The sequence below is a fragment of the Amaranthus tricolor genome, chromosome 14 (genome assembly GCF_026212465.1).
Source record: "Amaranthus tricolor cultivar Red isolate AtriRed21 chromosome 14, ASM2621246v1, whole genome shotgun sequence".
NCBI classification, from domain to species: Eukaryota; Viridiplantae; Streptophyta; class Magnoliopsida; order Caryophyllales; family Amaranthaceae; genus Amaranthus; species Amaranthus tricolor.
The window spans coordinates 18113789-18123150 of NC_080060.1; positions in this window are offsets into that span (position 1 = coordinate 18113789).

Consider the following 9362-nt stretch of genomic DNA (forward strand, 5'->3'; position numbering starts at 1 on the left):
TGTCTCGTTATTTACAGGAAAACATATAATTAGCTAGCCTTGATTTCCAAGCAACTTATATATTCAAATATTTAAACATAAAACGTGTAATAACACATTCAAATATTTAAATATCTTGAACACACGTTTTATAACCTTATCCAAATATAATAAACTTAAGTCATCTTAATTTAAACTTTATTCAATATATTTCGGACTTAATTAATTTATCAATTAATCATTTAATATTTAATATGATTTTAGACCTACTTAAACAACTAAATATAATTACTTAATTTATTGTTTAATTTAATGTGTGTTTTGAATTATCATCACTTAAAGAAATTGAGTATTCAATGTGTTTATAGAAAAATTACCCAAAATAATCCAATATTTTATTGGATTTTCTGTATTAATTCTAATTTTTTTTTAAGCATGAATAAACCTAATTTTAGGGTCACTTACCTAGGAAGATTGTTTCCCAAATGGTGACCCATTTTTACATGTTAGTATCTACATATAAAAGGAAATAAAATGAAAGTTAAAATTATTAAAAACTAAAAGTTAAAATCAAAAAATAAACTTACTTGATATCTCTTCTATATTTTTTTATTCTTTTATATTATTATAATTAATTAATTATTTATTTTTTTTATTTTTTCTGCAAAACTTGTTATTTAGGGAAGAGGTACCTTGGAGAATTCTTAGCATGCAACCCTAATAATTGGGATTAGTCACGCTTTGATATTATTATACTTCCTCCGTTTCATAATACTTGCTACATTTTCCATTTTTGGCAATTTCATATTACTTGCTACATTTCCATTTTTAGTAATAAAACAATCATTTCAAATTCTACCTACCCCTATTTTTATCCTACTCTATACCTCTTTAACTTTTTTACCTAGTATTATTTAATCTTTATCTATTCCCAATTAAAATTAATATTCCCTCCATATTTATTATTTTCATTAAAAACTCACCTAATCTCCCATAACCCACCATCCCAATTAATTATTTCCCCCATTTAAATACACTATCTCAATTAATTATTTCTCCCATTTAAACCAACCTTCCCAACTTCCTAATATTAATGGTGGGATTGATATCAATCGTTGGATTTTGTTTGGCCTTGATCTAACCGTTGATTAATTTCCTATATAAACTAACCCCTACCCACTCCTAACCCTAATCACATTTCCCGTCCATTGCCGTTTCCCCCTCTCTCTCTTTCTCTAACCAATCTCAGAAAACTTCTAACCCTAAACTCTTTGGCTTTGTTTGTGATTTCAATTCTTTGGCTTTGTTTCTGATTCATTTCTTTGGTTTTCTTTCACTATATTTGACGAAAAGAGAGATTAGATCTGGTTTTGTTTCTGATATTTGGTTTTGTATTAATTGGTTAAAGCTTTACATCTGGGTTTTCCGAAATTTCTCTAGTTCTTCTGGTATATTCTTTATACTCTTTGCTTTGATCTATTTCGGTTTTACAATGATCTGTATTTCGCTTTAATCGTCATCTGGTATGCTTTGATCCGAAAATCATGATCTGGTTTTAGTACTTTATCAGATCTGTTTTCATTAATGATATTCTTGCATGTTTTTTTTTATGTTGATATTTTTTAACTTCGATCTACTCTGTTTTTTTTTTTATTTCATGTTTATTTTAATATGATTATGATTTTGATTATGTTATTTTTTTGATTATGTTTTTGATTTGTTTTAATTTCCAAAAATCATGATCTGGTTTTAGTACTTGATCAGATCTGTTTTCACTAATTATTCTCTTGCATGTTGTTCTTATTTTGATTTTTTTAAACTTTGATCTGCTCTATTTTTTTTATTTCATGTTTATTTTAATACGTTTATGATTTTGATTATGTTATTTTTTTGATTATGTTTTTGAGCTGTTTTTAATCCCAAAATCATGATCTGGTTTTAGTCCTTTACTAGATCTGGTTTCGTTTATGATATTGTTGCATGTTGTTCTTATTTCGAATTTTTTAAAGTTGGATCTGCTCTGTTTTTTATTCTCATGTTTATTTTAATATGATTATGATTTTGATTATGTTATTTTTTTGATTATGTTTTTGATTTGTTTTAAATTCCGAAAATGATAATCTGGTTTAAGTACTTAATCAGATCTGTTTTCATTAATGATACTCTTGCATGTTGTTCTTATTTTTATTTTTTAAAACTTTGATCTGCTCTGTTTTTTTTTATTTCATGTTTATTTTAATAAGTTTATGATTTTGATTATGTTATTTTTGTTATTATGTTTTTGAGCTGTTTTTAATCCCAAAATCATGATCTGGTTTTAGTCCTTTACCAGATCTGGTTTCATTTATGATATTGTTGCATGTTGTTCTTATTTCGATTTTTTTAAAGTTGGATCTGCTTTGTTTTTTTTTCTCATGTTTATTTTAATATGATTATGTTTATGATTATGTTATTTTTTTGATTATGTTTTTGATTTGTTTTAAATTCCAAAAATGATGATCTGGTTTTAGTACTTGATCAGATCTGTTTTCATTAATGATACTCTTGCATGTTGTACTTATTTTGATTTTTTAAAACTTTGATCTGCTCTGTTTTTTTATTTCATGTTTATTTTAATACGTTTATGATTTTGATTATGTTATTTTTGTTATTATGTTTTTGAGCTGTTTTTAATTCCAAAATCATGATATGATTTTAGTCCTATACCAGATCTGGTTTCATTTATGATATTGTTGCATGTTGTTCTTATTTCGATTTTTTTAAAGTTGGATCTACTTTGTATTTTTTTTCTTATGTTTATTTTAATATGATTATGATTTTGATTATGTTATTTTTTTGATTATGTTTTTGATTTGTTTTAAATTCCGAAAATGATGATCTGGTTTTAGTACTTGATCAGATCTGTTTTCACTAATGATATTCTTGCACGTTGTTCTTATTTTGATTTTTAAAACTTTGATCTGCTCTGTTTTTTTTTATTTCATGTTTATTTTAATACGTTTATGATTTTGATTATGTTATTTTTGTTATTATGTTTTTGAGCTGTTTTTAATCCCAAAATCATGATCTGGTTTTAGTCCTTTACTAGATCTAGTTTCATTTATGACATTGTTGCATGTTGTTCTTATTTTGATATTTTTAAACTTGGATATTTTATTATGTAAACTTATACTTCTGATATTCACATTCTGATTTTTGTTATGTTAACTTACATTGATCAAAATTTTCCTATTTCTGTTAATCACATTCTGATTTTTATTATGTAAACTTATATGTCTAATATTCACATTCTGATTTTTTTTATGTTAATTAACTTTGATCAAATTTTTACTATTTCTGTTAATCACATTCTGATTTTTATTATGTTAATTTATACTTCTGATAATCACATTCTGACTTTTATTATGTTAACTTATACTTCTGATAATAACATTCTGATTTTTGTTATGTTAACTAACATTGATCAAATTTTTCCTATTTCTGTAAATCACATTCTGATTTTTATTATGTAAACTAATACTTCTGTTAATCAATATTAGTTTATTATCTTACACTAATGTACATGGTGGAGTTCTGATAAGTTTTTTTATAATGTCTATTACTATTGATAAGATTTTTATTATGTGTACTTCCTCTGTTCTGTTTTTGTTGGTACATAAGATTATTTTGGAGATGAAAACAAAGGAAAAATCGTGCGACTCATTAACTGATGTCCAAAGAGAATGTATGAAATATGATAATACCTTTGGTTCGTGGTATGATCATTATTATTTGAATTGTTGGGAATTAAATTGTATTGAGGATCCTGATCAAGAACCCCCCCCCTTGGTACTACGGTTTACCAAATAAGGAGGATTATGCATTATTTGATAAGGTGGAACCTAAGCCAAAGCGACCACGCAAGACGACAATCCGTGGTCTTAACTCATGAGCATTCTAACTTTTATTTAATTATTATTGATGATGTTTATATTTATCGAAAATATTGTGTTGTTGGCTTTCTCAATGATGATTGTTAATTGCTTGATGAAATGTGTACATAGTAGTGTGTTTTATTGCCACCTTAGATTACTTGACACGAGTAGGAGATATTAACACATGTATAACTTGCGATCTGATGTTGTTTCATCGCCACACCAATTTCTTGGTATGAGGCTGAAACTTAATAAAGTTATTGATTTCACAATGGTTAATGTGTTTTGTCTCATTGCCGTTTCAAGCACTAAGATGAGGCTGAAATACCTACATTTTCACAATTTCAAATGATGTTAATCGTTAAATCTAAGAGTTAAATAAACGTACACAAGTGAAAATTGGAATGATGAATGATGTTTAACTTGCTTAGTTTTTTTTATGAAATAACTACCTCAATGACTAAATGGAGAGGTGTGCATAATTTTATAGTTACAAAATGTTGTCATAAATATTCTTTCCTTTACAAAATGTCTACTTAATTAAAGTTAGACAACCCTTGTGTTCTAAAAATGTAAGGGTTTTAATCAATGTCTACATATTGATAATTAATTTCCATCATCTTGCGGAAGATCATTGAGATTAATTACACCATGAGATAAAAATTGACGTGCTGCATCTATTAGTTCTTGCGGAATTTCTAATTGCCTGGGCAACATACCCAACCTGTCCATTCTTTGTTTTCCAATGTGTGGATTCTTATAGTTATTATCGCCTTTAGCTTTCAACATCTCTATCATGCATAGTTGATATTGTATCCACGTGTAGTTTAAAAGCTTTGGTTCAAAAGTGTCGTACGCATCATTGACCGCCTTGATCAAATCATTGAGGTCTTTGGGGAATGACTTGAATTGAATTATAGAGCACTAAACAATCCCAAGTCTAAGATGTTCATATCTGAACTAGAGGCCGGTTGACAAACTAGTCTAATGTTAAATCCGTCTTTCTTGGCTTCTTCATTGAATGCTTGATCATTTATTAAAATATGTGGCTTGGCGTTATCTTGTTGAATCCAAATATCTTTCACCCCATTTGCTGGCCATTTTGATCTTATTGCTGGTAGGACTTCATTGATTAGTTTGTCTTGAAGAACGTTGCGTGTAAGTATTGTTATTGCTCTTAATTATGTTGTACCTGCTGGTCTGTTTTCTGACCTCCTCATTGCATAATAAGTCTCTGTAAACGGAAAAATTCCTATTTTCCCATCCCACAACACTTCACCAGTAGAATTAATGTGAGGTCTTGCAACAGCTGCTATAAACATCACTTTGCCTATGAAATTTTTGTTTTGCACACATCTATATGGTTCCTCCTCTTCCCAAGGGAATAAAAAATACCTCTGTGTTTCCCTACTCATGCAGAACCATTTTTCATCTATGTGCACGACATTATACATAAGTTCGAATTTTGGTATATTATCTATAATAGGTGGTATTATTTGGGATAAAATGAAGTTGATTCTTCTCATTTTGAGTCATGAGAAAGTTTTGGTTTAATTGAATTTGTAAGTGCTCTAATATTACCAGATTTCATCATTCTATAAACTTGTGAATGACCAATGCCTAATGCAGTTGCCATTGCTCTAATTGTGGTCCTCTTTTTAATTGGAACAACATTAAGCAAATTCATGTCAAAGACTCTTGGTTTTCCAATCAACTCTTCCCCTTTTTCTACTATTAACATCAATTACAACGCCATTTTGCATTAATGTTTTGGCTGATTCCCACAGCCTTGCTACTGTCCACTTAGATGTGTTATGTTGCAATGCAATTGTTTTAATTGTACCCCGTGGCAAACGTCTATCTGGTTCTTTAGACAAACTAGTTAACTGTTGTACAATTAACTTTCTGGTCTGAACTGGTAGTTCCCTCTTACAACCCACTGGTTGCTGTCTTAATGTTTGCTGTTGGTTTGGTTCAATTTCTGTTTCCCCCTGTGTTAATGTTTGACTATGGCTTATGGGTTCCTCTTCTTGAATTTGAACCTCAGCCATTTGCTATTTTTGATTGCTTGTTGTTGGTTTTGTAGAATTGATGAAAGAAATAGGATTGGATTCAAATTCTTATGGACAATTTAAAAGGGGAGGACAGCAAATGAAGGAATTGAAATGAAGAAGTGTTGAAATTTTGTACACAATTTGATCTACTTATAGACAGATCAACTGTGTTGAAAAATTAATGTTGACTTTTGTGTAAAAATTTGTACTTTTGTTGAAAATTTGTAATATTGAAGGGAATTCTAATATTTGGGTGCGAAAATTCTTTTTTGGGGGAAATGAATCTGAAATCTTACTTAATCTGAAATTATATTTTTAATCTAAACTATTTTTCCTTTTTCTTTTTCAATTAACAACAATAAAATATTATACCTTATAATGTGAACAGTAAGCTACACTGTAGGTGAACAAATTTCTTAATTTGCGTGCCCAAGCTAATGTAGCATCTAATACAGAACAGAGGAAGTACCAAATTCAATAAAGTTCGGAATATTACTTATAAAGGCTCTCGAAATCGTTTCTTTATCAATTCTTTAATCTTCGAAAAATTTCTCCATTTCCTTAATCCAAAATCAAATCAGTCAAACAGTTAAATAAAGCCCCATTAATGGCGTCCAAATGCAACTGATTGATCTACCGAACATCACTCGCTCTTTTCCCTTAAACCTTCTATTAAATCATCTTCTAAATCTTTGCCATCTTCTTTTGCAAGGTTGCTTCCTCGATCCAACACCAAATCAACTCTCCCTCAATTCAACTTCTCAAGGTGTATATTTTCATTTTTCTTATTACACATACACTTGAAGTTTTCCTTTTTTTTTCTTTTCTAATTCTTTATTTTCTAATTTATTTTTGTTTTTGTTTTAATTGTTTGATGAAGATTGCAGAAGGAGTTAGGGGAAATGCAGTTCAATGTCGTTACACAACGTCATAGCGGTAGCAAGGATGACATCATGTTTGAGTGTCACGCTAAGAAGTTGTAAAGCGCTTTTTCAGGGTACGCTCGCCATAGATCCCCCGACCTTTAGTACTTGTTTTTATGTTGGTGCATTGTGCATTTGCCTGAAACATTGCGTGTTAATATGCGATCACAATTATATTTAGGTTTTCCTATCCTTTTTTCTAATCAAAACTAGTAATATGATTTGGTTGCTCATAGTAGAACTAAACTAAGTTAATTTGAGCTTTAACCCTTTGTTCGGAAAGAGTGAATGAGAAGGTTTGGGAGGAAAGGGATTCGGAAGGATATAATTCTTTGTTTGGATACGAATTTTGAAAAGGATGAAATTTAAAGGAAGATACAGAAAGAGATTCATTCCGTAATTTCGATAATAACCAAATTTTTTCAAATCAAATGTGGAAAAACTTAAAAGGAAAATGCTACTTTTCTTCCTCTCCCTTCCTTTCCCACCTAAATTATCTTCCAAACAATTTGTAAGTGAAATTTTGAGTGTTATGTTTTGTCAAATAATGAAATATAAGAAAACTAGGGGGGATTAATGGATGAATGTATCACTGTTTGGATTTTTTTTTTTGAAAATTAGTGGATTTTATTATTTTAAGAAAAATAAAAGGACAATTAGATGAAGTTGCAGACATAAAAAACCCTGTGGGGAAGAATCCATTGACAAGCATAGGATGTATGGGTTCCTTAAACAAAACCAAAACACTAGAAAAGTAGACAAAGCCACAAAATATACCAGGGGAATGTCAAAATAAACACCAAGACGTAAAAGTCAACACAACCCTGGCAAACCCACAAGTAGGCCCGTCAAATACAAAGACTTAATTACTAGGTCGAATACTAAAAAAATGCCTAATTGGCCAACATCACATAGCAAAACAAGAGACCGCCAACAAGCTACAACCACACAACCCTAGCCACCGAAACAAACAAGGCGGAATGATCCACAAACACCCCTTTGACCCTTGACAAGCCAAGAGGGGACGGAAAACACTGTCAGACCCTTAACACGTGGAGGCGAATCTCAACACCAAACTCATAATGGGGAATAGCTCAAAGTGGTTCACATAAACTCAACCAGAAAGTAACAGTTGAAAGAACTGTGCAAACTCTAGTCGCCGAGTTAAAATCGGAGGATTGAATCACAAACACCATAACAGCCCAAGACAAGCCAAGTGGAATAGTTAAAACCAACATACCTCAAGTGGTAGAAGTGGTCCACACAAATTTAACCGAAAAGAAACAGGCCATGGACCTATCTGCCACCCAAAAACACTAAACCTTTGTGAACACTGCATGTTGAATAAGACAAATAACGTAACATCTAGGAAAAACAAACACCACCACGTTTCCCATGAATTGACGCCCCACAAACACCACATCGATCACCCTCAATATAATGTACATTGTTAGCTATCTACCTAGTTAAAATCAACATACAAGACCCCTCGTCAAAAGAGTCACCAGAATTTAGAGCCGCCAAAGTAGGCCCAAATACAAATAAAACCAGACCAATATATCGCCATTGTCTAGAAAAATCACGCCCAAACACACTTAAATCAACCACCATCACTAACTCCTCTACTAAATTACTCTTGGGATTTTTATTGATCTTCAAAACTAAGTTTTTAAAATGAGGGAAATGAGGTATATATAGCCTTGGATGATATTTAGGCGCGCTCTAACAACCTTCCTACTAAGCTTATAAAATACAACACAAACTAGCTAACTCTGATTAGGACTAACAAACTAAAATAACAAGGACTAAACTAGATTATTGTTACGGTATTTTGGGAGATTATTTAGTTTCCTAATTATGGGAAATATTCATGGCTTATTTTTAGGGCCTAATTGATCCTAATCTTTGATTGTAATCTCTTGATTGAACTTTAGAATCCTCTCATGTATTATATATTGATCAATTAATGAATGAAGGCAAACACAACCCAAAAACGATTTCTACATGGTATCAGACGCTCAGGAATTATATACCAATTAAAAAAAAAAAAAAACAAGAAAAACAAAAACAAAAATCTGGAATTCATGGCTGGCGACGAGTATACTCCGCCACCACCACCACCACGTCTTGACTCAAATTCTCCATATTACCTTGGTCCTCATGACCGTCCCGGTGACTTTATCACTCCGACCCGTCTTCGGGGCGATAACTACGATGAATGGGCAAGTGACATCCAAAGTGCCTTGGAGGCTAGACGGAAATTTGTGTTCTTGAACGGGAAAATTACTTCTCCTGTTCTTCCTTGTACCCAAGATGACTGGGATACTCTCCATGCCATGTTAATTTCATGGCTTATGAACACCATAGATCCTGAAGTTAAAGCCACACTCTCGAAATACAAAGATGCAAAACGCCTGTGGGACACATTGAAATCTCGGTTTGCCATAGTTAATGGTCCTCGAATTCAACAAATTAAATCAGCAATTTCAAAG